Source organism: Suricata suricatta, chromosome 17 (genome assembly GCF_006229205.1).
Source record: "Suricata suricatta isolate VVHF042 chromosome 17, meerkat_22Aug2017_6uvM2_HiC, whole genome shotgun sequence".
Taxonomy (NCBI): Eukaryota; Metazoa; Chordata; class Mammalia; order Carnivora; family Herpestidae; genus Suricata; species Suricata suricatta.
In genome coordinates, this window is record NC_043716.1 from 29,443,513 (window position 1) to 29,460,609 (window position 17,097).

Here is a 17,097-nt window from a genome sequence, read left to right on the forward strand (position 1 = left end):
GAATTGTGAGTTGCCTAGAATTTAATTTTGTGTGTAATATAAGCAAGGGGTTTTACTTAATGTTTTCCAAATGTCTTAATATAATGATATCAGTAAAGCTTCATATTTGGTAAGGCAAGTTTTACACCCCTATTGTTCTCTTTAGAAAATCTTCTTTAGATGGGTATTGAGAACTGTTGAGATGAGCACTGAGTGTTGTATGTAAGCAATGAATCATGGGAATCTACACCCAAATCCAAAAGCACACTATATACATTGTATGTTAGCTCACCTGACAATAAATTATACATGTATATATACATTTATACACACACACACACACACACACACACACACACACACACACATATATATATATATATATATATATATATATATATATATATAAGAAAATTTTCTTTGGTATTCTTGTAGTCTTTGGGACGAATTCTAGAATCCACCTATTTAGTTATATTAAAAAAATGTTTTGAATGAAAACTGCATCAAAGCTATGAGTTAATTTGGGGACAAGTGAGGTCTTTAAAATATTTACTATACCCCTAGTATAACTTTCATTTTTATCTTTCTAGTATTTTTCTTATATCTAGCAGTTAAGGCTTATAACTTTCTTCATTTTATTGTTAGGTACATCCCTTAAATGTTTCATAGCAGTTGTTCCTAGTGTAAATCTTCTCTTATACCTCCTAAATCGTTACTGCTGGTATCGAGGAAGCTCCTGGTTTTAAAATGCTGGGTTTATATCCAGCCACTTTACTCTCTTATTAGTCCTAATTGCTCCAGCGTCGCCAGCTTACTTTCCTAAGAGAAAACTAATATAATCTTCTGCCTCTAGGGACAGTTGTTGCTTCCTTTCAATGTTTATAATTCCTCCTTTTTACAAGATCTCACTGCACCAGCTAGGCTCTGCTAGACAAGGAGGAGTAAGACAAGTAAAGACTAGAGATTCCTGCTTGTCCCAGCCTTTGCTGTAAAAAGTTGTTAGTACTTCCTCTGAAGTACTCACGTGTGAAGGTTCAGCATCCTAACAGCTGTGGTGTGACAGACTAAGGCACCCCAACATTCTACACTGAGAGTTCTCTTTTTTTAATTAGACATGGTGCATGGGATGTCTTCAAAGGCCTTTTTAGAATCTGTAGAGATGATCATATGTTTTTCTCCTGTATTTATTCAGTCTGGCCTTCGTATTTCTCTAAGGCTTTCTCTGAAAGATCTAGGGGGGACAAGATCAGCCCCTCGAGGTAGACTCTGCAGTTTTCTGGCACACTGTTTTCTTCTTTCTAAAAACATCTTGATGAAAGTCACTTCCAAAAGGGCCGGGGAGGATTTCCAGAGGAAAGGGTGGAACAAAAGGGCTCAAATCTGGAATAAGATGAGAAATTACCTTCCAACCCAGAACGGACCTCCACTTTTGTCACAGATTAGGCATGACTAAACCTCCAACTAGTATAACTGAAGACCGGCCATTTCTTACTCTTCTATATTTTCACAAGAATTTGGCATCTCGTGTTCAATGGCCAACTGGCTAGAAGTCATGGATAAATGGGAACAGCAGCGGTCTGTGTCCTGTGTCCTTATCTCTTCTCAAGTCAACAGTTTGTTTAATTGATGGCTGCCTCAAAGTAGTCGGTTATAGTTGTGTTTGCTATTTCATCTTCAAGGCTAGTTGCAACACCTCCAACCTTTCTGTTGCGCTTCTTGTTAAGTAAACAAAACCTCCCATCTGCGGCAGGAATGGCAGGACAAACGGAACCCCAGTGTTTATCACTGACAAGCATTATTCTCTATAAAGGAAGGCTGAGAAAGAGAAAGTAATAGTAATCTGGTTTTGGCCAAAGCCTTCTCTTTTAGCACTGATGGGTAAACTTCCTTGTGACTTGAAGTTTGGTCCCACATCTTGGTCGCAAATCTTTCTCTCCTTCCCATAAACCAGTTTGTGGTCTGTTTGCTTGTTATCACCTTCTGGACACTGGGTGGTCCTAATTTGAAACAGCACCATTTACCCTCTCTTGCCATTGGGGGCACAGCCTACTTCACTACAAAATACTTTCCGAGAATCCCTTACTGGACAGGGAGCCAAGTAACTTAGAAGACTATAGTAACACTACAAGGTCCCTACAAAGTGCTCACAGTATGTACAGAGATTAAATAAAAATCTCACGAGTACATCTTAAGGCTATGGGCTTTCTGGACATGGAGGCCAATTAGCGGGGCTCTGTTCCAATAGCAGGAACCCATTGTCTTGTTCATCAAGCAGTCTGCAAAAGCAGCTACGTCCTAATGGATAAAGGTCTTACCCTTCCCTCTATGCATGTTCCATTCCATGTGACTTTGCAGTTCCAGGCAGAGTCTATCTCCTTACCCCTTGAATCTGGGCTGGACTTGTGGCTTGCACAGCCCAACATAGTGTGGCAGATGTGACAGAGTGTCAGTTCCAATGCTGGGCCTAAGAAGGCTTTGCACGCTCCTACTTCAGTCTTCTCTCCAGCATTTGTCACCCCCATAAATATGCTCAGTCCAGCCTCCTAGAGAGTTAAGGGCACATGGAACAGCTCCTTCGAGGTGGTAGTCCAGTCCTGATCAACAGAGCCACCTACCAACCCATGGCATTTCCAGGTAAGTCAGCAATAAACCTTCATGTGTGAAAGCTACCGGGTATCTGTGACTACTTGGTAAATAGAATCCTGAGATCAGAGTGCTGATCTACAGAGCTGGGCTACTGCACACAGGGACATGCTTATGCAATAGCTTTAGCAGCACAGCAGGGTTTTTCGACGTACAGGGTAGTGGTTAAACTGTGAAGTGAGTCAGAATTGGGTTTGAATTCTGATTCTGCCATCAGTATGTTATCAACTTGGGTGTTTGTGAATAAAGGACCATAAAGAAATACCTCCCCCCCATTACATAATAAGGTCTGCTTTTTTTTTTTTAATGTTTTTTATTTATTTTTCAAAGACAGACAGAGACAGCATGAGCAGGGGAGGGTTAGAGAGAGAGAGGGAGGTACAGAATCCGAAGCAGGTTCCAGGCTCTGAGCTAGCTGTCAGCACAGAGCCCGACACAGGGCTTGAACTCACAAACCATGAGATCATGACCTGAGCTGAAGCCAGACACTTAACCGACTGAGCCACCCAGGCACCCCAATAAGGTCTGCTTTAAGGAAAGAACTATTAGGGAGGTGCCTGGGTGGCTCAGTTGGTTAAGCATCTGACTTCAGCTCAGGTCATGATCTCACAGTTCGTGGGTTTGAGCTCTGCGTTGGGCTGTGTGCCATAGCTCAGAGCCTGGAGCCTGCTTCAGATTCCGTGTCTCTCTTTCTCTGTCCCTCCTCTGCTCACGATCTGTGTCTTTCTATCTCTCTCAAAAGTAAATAAACATTAAAAAAAAAAAAAGGAACAGAACTATTGGTGTTCCAGACCCCCTGGCTTTTTAAAAAGTTTTCCTCTCTGAATTTCTTCATCTGCAAATGAAGATTACTATGCCAGCCTCATGGGATTGTGTGAACAATGAATGAGATAATGTGCATATAAATAAAGTGCTTAACACAATGCATAGTACCTGGAAAGTACTCAATAAATGATGTGTATATAAATACAATTACAAAATATAGATGCTGTAATCACAGATGGTTAGAAAAAATGGAACAGGCTGTGCCCCTTGTCCAAGCTGCCTGGTCTCCCTGAACCCTGGTCACATGCCCCTAACGGCTCCTTCTCCTTCCGTTCGTGTCTCCACAGTGCACTCTCCACGCAGTTCCAGAAGGTATTCTAAAAATGCAGACCTCTGCAGGGCACTCCCCCATACCAGAACCTTCCCCAGGCTTTCCACTGCCACATATGATAACATTCGAGACTCCCCCTCACTCAATATGCTTAGCCATGCTGGCCTTCTTTCTGCTCCTCGAAGAGCCCAAGGAGGACCCACCCGGGCCTTTGTACTTAGCATTCTCTCCCCCGAAACCGTTCCTCCCCTGCTCTCTGCCTGCCCGTCCTTTTGCGTCAGACACCAGCTCTCTGCAGCTCCGCTATCCTCCGACTTTCCCCCGCACTCCGCCCTTCCAACCACACATCTCAGCGCCTTTACAATCTCCATCTCCGTCCCAAACTGTCCTTTGTACTTCATGACTTTGGTGACCGCCTCCCTCCACTGCACAGAGGCTCCACCGGATGGGGACCTTGTCTTACTCGTGCCCTAAAACATTTTTTTTTTTTTAAAGAATGGACTTTGCTACACTTTGCACATAATACTTTCAGGAGCCCATGTTCGATGTGGCTGAGAGACCATTCGAGTTCCTAGAAAGGAGGAAGAGAAGGAAGAGGAGAGAAAAGAACAGACCAAAGAGGGAGAAGAGAATGGGGCGGGGAGAACAGGAAGGGTAGGAATGAGGAATTAACTAAAGCAGGAATCCAAGGATGAACGAAAGAAAAATAAAATGGAAAATGGAAGGGGAGAAGGAAGGAAGGGAAGAAAGGAGGGAACATGAAAGGACAGAAGGACATAAAAAAGAAGAGAAGGGAGAAAGAAAGAGGGTGAGAAAGAAAAGATTTGGCTGAAGACTGAAATGGGAAATGCCCTTCTAGACCCCAGCTCCTGGTATCCATCATCACCCTGAGGCTCTTTAAGGGTCCCGAGCCTTTTACAGCAGATACACCGACATTATGGCAAAAACGAATGACACACACCCACACCCACCCAGCCTTGTGTCAGATTCAGACAAGGTTCCCCGTAAGTGCGGTCCATGACTGCTGAACAGATGCACCAAAAGGCGCGCTACAAAGATGGCTTTGGTATAAGTAGCTCTTTTCCTGCAACTCCCTTAGCACAGTAACAGACTGCCAACAGAAATCTGGTACCCTTAGTGAGCATCTCCTGGAGTCAGTGGGCTGGTATGCGGCCCTGCCCCGCCCACGGGTAAGCAACGTCAGTGACGTGACTGGGCGGGGCCCTTACCCTCCACCAGGCCCCTCTGATGGGTGGCCTGATTTAATCCTTACAGTGGCTCTATGAATGTGGAGTTAGCAGTATCCCCATTTTCCAGATGTGGAAATAAAGGGATGAGAACAGTTAAGACAAGCTCAGCAATGCTAAATAATTTGCTAAAGGTGGCCCAACTAGCAGGCGATTTTTCTGACTCTGAAACCCAAGGTTTTAATTGTGCGGATGCCCCAGAACTGGGGTCCAGAGAGCCTAACCCTGGGTCAGTGGAAAGCAAGGGACTTTGCACTTCCGGAGTGAGAGTCCTGCGTCAGGACCTGGGCTTGGAGCCTGATGTGCAACACCGAACTGAACCGTCAGCCCACCCCAAGAGGGGGTATCGCGTCCCACATTTTATGGATGAGGAAACGTTTGGTCAGAGAGGTGAAACCACTTGATAAAGCCATGCAGCTCAAAAGCTGAGGGGCAGGGTGAAGGTCGGGGGGGGGGGGTGTTCAGACTCCAAGTCCCCTGGATCCACAGCAGATCCATGTTTCTACTCTGCTTTCCTCTCAAAGGGACAGGAGAGGATGGGGCGGACTCTGTGGGTTCCCTTCTCTCTATCCCAACGTGGGCAAGCAGCAGATGGACCCCCAAGGAGGCGGGAATAGCCTCCTATCATGGATAAGAGCCCCCAGGAAGTTATGGCCAGCCAACCACTCTTTTCCTCTCCCTCTCCCCTTCATCTCTCCCCTCCCTCCCCACCTCTACTACCTCAGGCCCCCTGAATGGCCAGCCTGTGCTAAGGGCACGTCTGCCTTTGACCACACCACTGCTGGCCACGGGGCCAGGACTACTGTCCACACTATATCTCGCTCACTGGCATCCTTAACGAGCTTCTGGATAGCCAGAGACCATGCCCCACAAGAAGGGCAAGGATTCCTGGCAGAGAGGGTGTGCAACCCACTGTTGTATGGATATGAAGTTGGCTTCAGAGGTCACCTTGTGGGGGAAGCGTGTTTTACATCCATGCTCTTAAATTAACACTCTGCCAATTAGTGCTTGGTCTGGGCTTGGGCGAAGAAAGTCAGCTGGAACTCTGTTCTGAGACTCAGCTCTGGCCTTCATCCCTCTTCTGTGACCTGTCCTATGAGGCAGCACGGTTCATCAGGAAGCTCAGACACACTTGGACTCGCCACTGCTTTGCCCCTAGATGGCTCTGCGGCCTGCGGCTGTGGCTGCACACGCAGTCCCGTTCTCTCATGTGCCGTGGAGGCTGGAGGCGGTGGGCAGCAGGCCGAGGGCAAGTCCCGTGTCCCTCCCTCACACTCCCCAGCGCCTGCTCTCCTGTAGCTGTGACCCAGGTGACCGTGTCCCTCCGTGTGACCCTAGGTCCAGGACAAGCACTTTGCCCTGAGATTGTGCAGCAGTACCCGAAATGGCCCTGACTTGACGCGGCAGCTCCTAACTTGGCAGGAGCCGGGACCAGATTAACAAGGCCTCTCATTCCAAGGGTGTTTGTCATCATGCCCCTTGCCAACGGTGTCAGCAAGAAACCTGCCTCCTTGAACTGACTGGAGGGTGAGGCCAGAGGAGCTCATAACTGCAGCCTGTTGCAAGTCAGCCAACGGGGGGTAGCAGTTTCAGCTAGTGGTCAGGGTCTTCTGGCCATGGCCCCCGCGACAGAGCCTGCTCCGCCTCCCCAGCACGGGCCCAGGGCCGCCCCCATCCCTCCATGGCACCTCAGGATGCAGAGGAATAAGAGCCTGGCTGGGAATGAACTCAGTGCCCAAGACTGAGGCCCAGGGGAGGCATATTTCAGATCGGGCCACACTGGCCCAGGGTGGGTACATGGGGTCATGAATGGGGAACAAGAGGCACTGTCACGCCCCTGCCCCCATTCCACCCCAAAGCTATGGGGCTACAGTGGGGGGAGATGGGCCCCTGGTTTCCTCTGTGCGTGCAGGGAATGGACAGTGGGGTAAAGACCTGGGAATCGGAAGGTTGAATCCCAGCCTCCTGCTGGCTAGCTCAAAGTCTTCGAATCGTTTTGTGCTCCAGCTACGTCTTCTGGAGGAGGGGAGGCCCTATCCCTCCCAAGGCTGCCACAGTGACCATGGGGGTGGCAGAGAGTGGCCATTTCAAGCCTCCCTGCAGCTCCACACGCTAGAAAACAAAACAAGCAACAAGAGACATGTGGAGGGGAGGACAGAGTGGCCACTGAGTCCAGTTTGCTCGCTGCAGGCCCCTCCTGGGACCCCCGCCACAGCGGAGCAACGCAGTCAAGACTGACCACCCCCCACCAAGGAGCAGTGACGGGCAGGGGCTCCCACCTGCACTGGCTGTTGCATCCGGACCTCGCATGTTGCATCTCTCTGGCCTCACTGCACCCTCCTGACGGCCCTGGGAGACAGGCAGGAACCAATGGACATGTTTTCCAATGGAGAAAGTGAGTCGCTAAGCGATTTACTGGGTCCCCATAGGATGGGGCTACTTTCTGATCAAGCAGAGAAACAAGCTCTCGCAACCTGGAGTCTATTTTCAGACTCCATTCCATTTTTAATGACAATGTGCACCACTTGAATCAGCACCACCTAGGTCCCTGGAGTCTCTTGAATTGTCTGAGTTGGTGAAAATGTGCAGGTCTAGTCATTTGAAACCAGCAGTTTCCAAAATGCTGCCATGGTGCGTTATTAAACTGTCTATTCTTCTTTGGGCCACGTTAAAATTTGTTTGGATTGAGAGGAGGGAGTGAAACAGGAGGCCAGATAAGTGGCGAGGTCGCTGACGCTCCAGGCGAACCCAGGAGCCCGCGGCAAACAAACGGCCCACACTGTCCCTGAACAACACCCTTCCTCCTCTCCCCAACCCCCAAACCAAACCAAACAAACATAGGAAGAAAAACAGGATTGTTTTAAAGCCCAGGTTTCCGGATGAACATGAATAGGATTCAGGTGTGTCTGTGGTTCTGCAGCTTCTCAAGGAGATTCACAAAAATTCTTTCCTGTGCAAGACTCCAAGCTGAGCCCCCAAAAGTAAACATGCTTTTCCAGAGTCTCCTTGCCTTGGCCCTGGGCCAGGGCTGTGTGTGGCTGGCTCCTACCAAAGGTCACAGCGTCCTAGCCTGATCCGGGCGGCCCCGCACCTCGCCCCCGGTCTCGCGGACATCTCCTGCACAGGGTGTTGAGGCCAAGCCCGTCCTCCGAGCTCCCAGGACCATCAGCCTCCCGTGCTGGCCAACTGTCTGTTTCTCCGTTCTCGCAGGCTTCGAATATTAACCACACGCCTCTCATACAGGAGGGAGAAGGGAGCCATGGATCTGATGCTAAAGACTCCCTCAGTCACAGAAACCGTGGGGAGACTTCCTGGGCTTCCCTTTGACCACCCCTTAAATAACAGGATGCAAGGCTGGAGTGACAGCAAAGGCTCATTCCAGCTCTGGCAATGAATGATCCCCTAAGCTCAAGGGAGGTTTTTCTTTGTGGTTTATTGTTTTAGGCCAGGTGCACGCCATTCTACTAAGGACCTGGATAATCGCGATACCTCCCCAACTGGTGTGACACCTGCAATCTTGTCTGCCAATGCAGCCACTAGGCTCCTCTTTCCAGAACATCTCCAGGATCAAAGGTAGCCAAGGGCTCCCCACTGCCCTCACCTTATAGTCTCCGCCTTGTTTCCTGGACATTCTTGCTCGCATCCTCTCTCCCTCTACCTGTTCTGCCACCCATCGGGGTCTAAGTAAACCCTCCTCCTGCTGAACGCCCCCGTGTTGGTGGCAAATTCTAAGTTCCCTCGCAGTTAGCATCCACACCATGTTGCACTAAGCGCACGCCAGCCTAAAATTTTACCAGACTACGTCACTCTACAACTTCTAAGCAATTACCTATTCTCCAATTAGATTGGAGATCTTTTCAGGGTAAGGCCTTGTGAATGCCTTGCATAAAAGATGTTTAACAAAAGGCGTGCTGATTAAAACACTCATTTGTGTAACAAACATTCGTTGAGCACCTAGTATGGACTAGGCTCTGGGAATGTATAAGTAAAACCCATACGAACTGGGAGCATATGAACTGCACATGGAAGTAAGTGAGCAAATAGATGAAAACAGGGGCTAAGTGTTCTGAGAGAGAGTTCTGCCCTGGGAACCAAAGGTTGGAGTTTGAAGGCTGATCATTAATCCAGATCCCTGCAGAGACTGTAGGGACATCAGGAATGGCTTCTCCGAGGGAGCTGGCATCTTGGTGGACTTTTGAAATTGGCCAGGCAAATCAAGAAACAGGGGGTGGTCAAGGCGGAGGAAGCACAATATATGAAGGCATGACAATGCAAGAAATTCATGGCCACTCAAGGAACTGCATGGTTAGTATCACTGGAGCTCAGAGAGCAAAAGAGGGGGAGTAAGAGTTGAGACCAAGAATGGCCTCAGATGGTCAGAGTTCTCCTCAAGGGACTGGAACAATTGATGAAATACTCCCATACCAACCCAGCGGAGGAGAGGTCAGAGGGGAGACTGGAAAGGAGGGTCCCCCACAAAATGGCAGAGGGCTAGGTAGGTTCAGGAGTTACTGATGAGGTGGGTTCACTATGGGGAAAAGAGAGAGAGAGCAAGATAAATTTTTAGGCTTCTGGCCAGCACAGCTGGAAAAAGGAGGCGGTTAAAACTCACGGAAATAGGGACTACAGTGGAGTGAGCACCTCGGCAGGACAGGACAGTGTCTGGCTGTGGGCACTGAGCCTGGGGTGCCTGGACATTCCGGATGAAGACACTGGAGCACATGAATCTCCCCTTTGTACATGAGTCTAGGTTCAGAAGAAGGACCCTAATAACACCTTCAGATTTAATAACCTTGAAATCTGCCCCCTCCCAGGTGAGAACACAGAGCCTGAAGAAAACCAGAGAAAAGGTCCTGGAGAAGCCCTGGTATTTTAGGGACAGGGAGAAGGACATTTTGGGGAAGACACCTCAGAGAGAACAGAGGGAGAGGAGGTAAGCTAGTTTTTGGACAAGCTGGTGAAATGGGACTGACCAAAAAGATGGTTCTCCTAATTATGTCGTTAATCCCTTATGGGCAGTCACTGTGCCTCCTAATCAAGGCGCTACATTATTACCTCCATTAAACAAATGAGACACAATACAATGAGACAGATCAAGTGATCTGCTCAAGGTCAAATAGTTGGAAGAGCCTCCATTCAAATGAGGGCTAGCTCCAAGGCCCTAAGTTCTTTCTACATTTCCACCTGCACCCACACACGCCCACCAGCAAACAGTGCCAAGGGCTGGTGTCCAGTAATTTCCTTCAAGCAGCGCTCATCTGGCCCCTACATGTGGCTGGGATCCGAGGGCTCCTCCACGGGTCTTGGAATGTTGGGTGTCTACTTCCCATTCTCTGTGGGGGTATTGTGTGAGGGGGGCTTGTAAGGACATCCAGCCTAACAGAGGTCCTTCTCTTTGCTGCCAACTACCTACCGCCTGAAGTTCCCACAGCATCTTTATTATTGTTATTATTATTCCTGGTCTGGCAAGCATATGTTTTGAGGGCATGGACAGTAAAGGTAGGGAGGATGGTGGATCAAAATGCTTGGAGACGTCCCCCTCTCTAGCCTACAATCAGAGACATCTTTACCACAGGCTGTGTATATAACACGAAACAGGGACAGTCTCTCTCTCCTTATTGGTTAATGATAATTCTGAAAGGTTACTAAATAAGCGTTGCTAGGCAATAGGAACTGCCAAAGGGGAGGGGGGTTATGCTAAGTCAGGGATGCGAATTCTTGGGGGAAAAAAATCAACTTAATTCCATGGAGTCTGGAGTCAGCTGTTATCGAAACAAAATGGATGTCGTGCCCCCAGCGCCTCATCTGGGGTGAGGGGAGGTGAGCAATCCCCTAATACTGCCGGCCCTGGTCACTGCTGCCTGCCGGGCTTTCAGCTTCGGCCTTGTCACTGCCCAACTGGCATATACCTTTGTGCGGAAGGAATTCCATTATAAAGAAGAGACAGCTTGATCTGAGTCATTTGGGGGGAGGGGAAGGGAAAGCTATGGCGGGAGATATATAGTTTACAGCGATCTACTGACTTTTACATTCAAATGCAAGCCAAGGCTTGGGAAAAGGTATACGCTCAGGTTTTCTTAAATAAATTCAAGTCCCACAGAGAAGAGAAAATGCCAGACAGCCGCTGATTCACACAAGTAATAAAAATGGAGGGGTTCCTAAAACGAGTTCTAACCACCATGTTGGTTGGGGGAGGGAAGTGGGAGACACGGGTAAATTTTCACCCATATTTATAAACCTCTAGTAAGTCAGCCTATAGTCCTAAAGTTTCTTAACATACACGACAATAATACCCCAGACCAGGCAGTTTCTTAGAAATGTGTTGTTTCAGAAAAATTGAAATTTTCCACCTTGCACCAAGAGTCTGTAGCCAAGCGGAACCCATCTGGCTCCTGCCTGACGCAGGCCAGGGAGAAATCAGCCTGGGACAAAAATCTGTCTTTCCATTTCACAGGCAGGAGATCTGGGTGCCGCCTGGAAAACAAGCCAGACACTAAGTCGTTGTCAAACACTTTCTTTGGCTGGTGAGGCCAGCACCCACCAGGACCATGCGCGAGAAGGGAGGTCCCACTGTAGCCTGCGCGGGACCCAGACTATCCCGCTTACTCTGAAATCCTTTGCCACTCTAATGTCTTGACAGCCCCATGCCAGTCAGCTCAGCTCCCTTCACAGAAGGCAGTTCTTGTCTAATCGTGGTGGTTGAACTGGTTGACAAGGACACCAACTGTAAAGATATGCCAGGCAAATGACAGGTGGGAGGGGCAGGAGTCCTTTCGTACATGCTGTCAGACAGAGACAAACGGTCTCCAGGTTGGTGGGAGCATGAGGAGTGAATGTGTCATGTGGCTTCCCAATGCCACACAGCCACGGACACGGAGGCCCCTCTGGCAGCAGCTCAGTAGACAGACCTACAGAAGAGGATGCTGAGCGGCCTTAAAGGGAGGGACAGAAAAACTGAAGATGGTGATTTCTTTTTTTAAAATCAGAAACAGGCTATGAAAGAAGGTCAATAATTGGAATAATTGCTCAAGATGGATAATTCTAAAACAGGTCTCCTGGAGAAGAAATGTCTTCTCTCTCTCTCTCTCTCTCTCTCTCTCTCTCTCTCAATCTATTGAGGCTAACTAAGCAAGAGAAAGGAGACAATTTAATTCCCAGAGCTGGTGAGCTGTGTACCAGCCTAGGGACTTTTCATACTGAAATCAGAGAAGGAAGTATTGACTTTTAATACCCACAAACTCTACCTACTTCTGATGGAACCTGAGGCCATGCCGAAAGGAACAAAATGATTCTTTCTTAAAGGTCCATAAAAAGATGAAACGGATTATGGCTAAATAATTACAGAATAGTGAGAAAAGTATCAAACTGTACCCAGATGCTCCTTCCCAGGCTCTTATAGCTTGAATCCTATGCTATTTCAAATAGAGTCATTTAATGTTTATATTTGTCTAAATAAAGATCTCCAGTTCAAGAGGAACTCTAGAGAAAATGCACAGTTCCATTTCTCCAATCGACCACATCACGGGAAGTTTTGCTGTATGGATATGAAAGGGCGTGACCTCAGCATCATCAGAGAAGCTCTGACTCTTCATTGTACCCCCTCCATGTGAGGCCACAGTTCCCGACTCTGGCTGGGGACCGCTTTTAAAAAATCTAGATGCTCAGCGCCCCTTCCACTCCAACCAGAGCTCTGTATTTTTGTTGTGTTTCATTAGTTTTATTGCAATGAAAGCGGAAACAGTCTTCTCACACACTGTTGGTGGGACTATGAACCAGAACAATGCTTCTGGGTCCTACACACTTCGACCAAGCAGTTCCACACCTAGGAGTTTAAACTTTAGATATGCCACACAAAAACAAGCTGAAGGTACTTGTTAAATAAATTGTAGCATAATCCTGACAATGGAATTCCTAAGCCAGTAGGTCCACATATACTATTGTGGAAAAAGGCAGAGTTGCATGACATTATGCATAGTCTATATATACAATGTGTACTACGCATATTGTTCTATGTATAGTGTACGTACATACATATATTTCCATACTCTATACGCACGCACACGCTTATAAACACAAAGAAGACAGAAGAGTGTCCAAGAAACTGCTGACACTTAAATCTGGGAATGAGATGTAAGAACTCAAGCTGTACACTGGTACAGTTCCGACTTAATTTTACAACGATCATATATTACTTTTGTAATGAAACACTTTAAAATAAATTGTTCGAAAGAGATGCACTGGCAACTTTCACATGAAGCCAAGGTTGAGAACCAGTGATGTGGGAGAAATAGCCCTCGTGGATGAAAGTAGATCAGAGGCTCAAATGTGTTACGGAAACCCACCACCCACACAGGCTGGAGTATTCACACCATGTGATATCTCAGACTTGCCAGAAGATGGCGCCCCAGAGGCAATCATCCAGCTCTTCAGTCAAAACTTGTCAAAACCAATTTTTCATTAACCCAAGTCTTTTTACTACTCTAAGGATGATTTTATTTATGCCCAAAGCACTCTTTGCTGCTGCTTCCATAAACAGAGGTTTATGCGTATTTATGTCATACGCGTTTTTTTCACAGAAATCCATGGTCGTTCAATATATTCAAACACAACCCGGGGGAGATGTTTTCCTGAAAGAAACTGGCAATGCTTGCTCAGGCCACCCCTCCTCCTCTGCACTGTTTCCCTGTTGTCTTTGCTCTGCTTTACTCATCCCCTTATCTTATTCCAGAGTCAAGGCCACAGAGGCAGGGGATTATCAGCCGTGTGGGGCATTTGTCCTTCTCTATCCAGCCACACCTTTGGCCGAGAAAGCATGGGGCACAGGGCAGCCCGGGGCGAGTGCCACGAGTTTCCCTGCCCTCCCAGTAACACTGATTTTCTGGAAGTGGGCGTGTTGCCACAGCAACTGTCAAATCACATCAATTATGCCGCCTCTAACCTCCCAACATCTTCTTTAAACACACCACGCTGGAGACACGTGGCTCAGCTGCCCTGGAAGCGGAGCGCACCGTGTTCCTCACCACAGAGCAAAAATGTCCATGCCCCGGATAGAAGGGGGTTAGGCCCTGGGGGTCAACCACTGGACACATTTCTTTCTATTCTCTTTTTCCCCCCAATTTTTTTTCAATTCCAGTTCAGTGTGCTCACATAACACTACAGTCTGAAGGATTTCCTGTGCATTTTTTCCCTGTGCATATTTAACAGAGATTAATTCTTAACATCAGTCAAGAAAAACTCAATGAGTCACTTAAATGCATCCTTCCTATTGACATAAGTTGTGCTCGTTCTTCAAGACACAAACAAGGATCATCTCTGATATTCCCTCCACACCCCGTTCAGAGCTGACCCCTCTTGCCTCCAGAGCTTTCTCAGGTTCAAGGGCTGGTGTCTCCCTTATCTCTGAATCCCAAACACCTCGTTCGGTGCCCTCAGTCAATCTTTGGTCAGGAAGTGGGTAAACAGACTCCAAAATGTCCATTTGCTGGTGGTTCTCTGTTAATTTTTATTATTATTAAATAACAGGAATAATGACCAGGTCTCAGACTTGTAATTAAGATCTGAATAACACATTACAAATCCTTTTGAAGAGGGAGAATACAGAAAGTTCATTCCTAAGACTTTTATACCATCTTCTTTTTCATTCTTGTTTTTTTGGATCCAAGAAGTGCATTGAAAGGGAGGCTTCTCCATATGGGGAGAAGCAGCAAAGCCCCAAAGAAGGAAGCCATTGCATTCCCTGAGTCCTTACCAGGCAGCCTGACATCTGGTCTGCACTCGGGGAAAAGAGGCCACATCCTCACACGGAGCTCTATTTTTGCATTCCGAACTGCTGATGCTTCACTCCTACAACTCGCCTCACACACAGGAAGGGGAAGGGAACCAATATTTACCAGCAGTGCTGGCCGCGTGCTCTCTGCTGCCTCACCTCCACAGCTCAGGAGAAGCTTTCGGCCCCACGCCCTGCGTCTGTGGGGGGTCCCACCAGGCACGGCTCTGAGGGGGCGAACAGGGACTGAGCAGCTGCAAGTCCTTCCACTCATCCAGTGGAGGGCAGACACAGGGCAGAGGCAGAGCCGAGGCCCAGCTCAGCCACGTGCCCATGCTTGCTGCCCCACAGGACTCTCAGGGTGGCTGAAGAGGGAAATTCGTGTCCCCCTGTTGCACTGGGGCAGATCTGCAGAAGGTGGGCACCCGAAGAATGAGCCCTGACTTGACTTCTGCAGACCATGCTGTGGGCTTAGCTGAAGGCATTAAATGTTCCTAATACCCCACGGGAGCACCTCGATACCTTCCGGGATCATCATTTCATGGTGTTTGACCCTTAAAACTATATTGGAAGGCACCGTGGATTTGAAGAGTCCTACAAAAGCACAGAATTCGTTTTTAAATGAAATCCTTCCTGATTTATAAGTAAAGCCTGTATTTTGAAAACCAGCTCCTCTGCGTCCTTTAAAATCGCACTCCCTGGGGACTGGACAGGAATTCGGACCTCGGCAGACAGGCACTCAGGTCGGAGTGCAGCAGCTCCTTTGTCTTCATTCCTTCCCCTCTAGCTTCCTGGTATGCATATGCCACTGACACAGGTGTTCACAGGTTCCAAAGCCAGAGATCAACACGTTCCAACTCTCAACCTGCGCTGCCGCCAGAGAGGGCCAGCAGCACACATGTCAGTGGTGGGCTGTGACTCTTCAGGGCAGCGGCCTGGGAAGCCCTTCCCCTCTTCAGCAGCACCCTGTCTGTTCTAGTGACCTCAACCGCTGGCCAGCATGGGCAGAAGACCCAGGCCATGGAGCCATTCCACAAACCGACCAAGTCCTACACCCAAAGAAGTTACCCCCTAACATGCCACACCCAGGGGCATGTCTGTTGACCAAAGAAATAGAAATTGGTGTTTTTTTAAAAATAAATGTTTTCCTGCATTTCTCCCTTTCCCCACCCCAGCATGGAACTTCTCTACTTACCCAGGTAAAAGCCCAATCAAGAACCTGTCGGATGAGTTTTAAGAACCCTTACAGGTGATCTGGGAACATGCAGGCTGGAGCTGGTGCCTTCCGATTCGGCCTGTCATCAGGGATGGAAAATTGGGGGTCAAAACCCACTTTTATTTGTAAGCATCTAATGTTCTGGTCTGAAAACACTCATCGTCCTTGACTATGAAACAATCAATTGGAAAACAGCAAAGCGTTCACGTAGAACAGCAGCTTACGGAAGCCTGGGGATGAGGTCTGGAGCTATCACTGTGCCAGCCACGGGGCATCTCTGCACCTCACCTGCACCAAGACCACCCGACTCCGCTCCGTCAAAGGGCCATCCTGACCCTTTGCAAAGACTCACCATGTTGAACACAATTCTGCCGGCAGCACTGAAGATATGAAAGTCGGCACGAGTCTCTTTAAAACCATTTATAATGAAAGTAATGTCTCTGTTATTTCAACAAATGTTTACTGGATGTCAACTATGGTGTAAGGCATGTGCGGAGGTAATGGAGATAAAAGCGGAGTCCCCACATGTGAGAAACCTGAAGTCAAGTGCAGAGTGCTATGTATACAGAAGTGCTTTGGGGGACAACAAGATGGGTTTCAACACACCTTCGCCTACCTCATTTAATACAAAATGGAAAAACATCCTGCAGGGTTAAAATATTCACACCGGCATGAGGACAGGCTGGCTCAGGACCAACAAGGTAACCTGCTGATTTTCAAAGCAGTCCAGGTACACTCAATTCTGAGTGATAACCACCTGCCACAATAATGCATGAAGAAATGCACCGTGCATCGCTTCAGTTAATTATAAGATGAAATTACATTCCCTGAACACTTCCCCAAGTAAGGGCACGAGGGGGAACCTGGAGGTGGTGTCTGGCTGGGTGGCAAATGGCAAGTGGCCAGGGCTTACACATTGACCGTGGCTAATGTACCACGCAGATAATCCACATGAGCAATGGAGAACTGACACTTGGTGCTGACTACAGAGCTCAATCATGTGCTGGAGCTCCTGTCTATCAAAAAAGAAAATGTGACTAAAAAAACACCTGTCTGGCTTTTTAAGGGGAAGGGGAACAAAGCTTCAAATAAACTTCTGAACTTCAACCATTTCTCAATACTTTCAGGAGACCTCTTTGAAACTGCAGGG

At 47.9% G+C, this 17,097-nt stretch overlaps 1 protein-coding gene and 1 long non-coding RNA gene across 3 annotated transcripts in view; one reads left to right on the top strand and one right to left on the bottom strand.

Moving 5' to 3' along the window:
• HLF (HLF transcription factor, PAR bZIP family member) overlaps positions 1 to 17,097 on the bottom strand; it is a 51,333-nt gene that overhangs the window by 13,674 nt on the left and 20,562 nt on the right. The window lies entirely within an intron of this gene.
• LOC115282055 lies at positions 10,660 to 12,660 on the top strand. The gene is made up of 2 exons (XR_003904499.1): positions 10,660 to 10,785; positions 12,424 to 12,660. It is a non-coding gene; the product is annotated as an uncharacterized LOC115282055 (long non-coding RNA).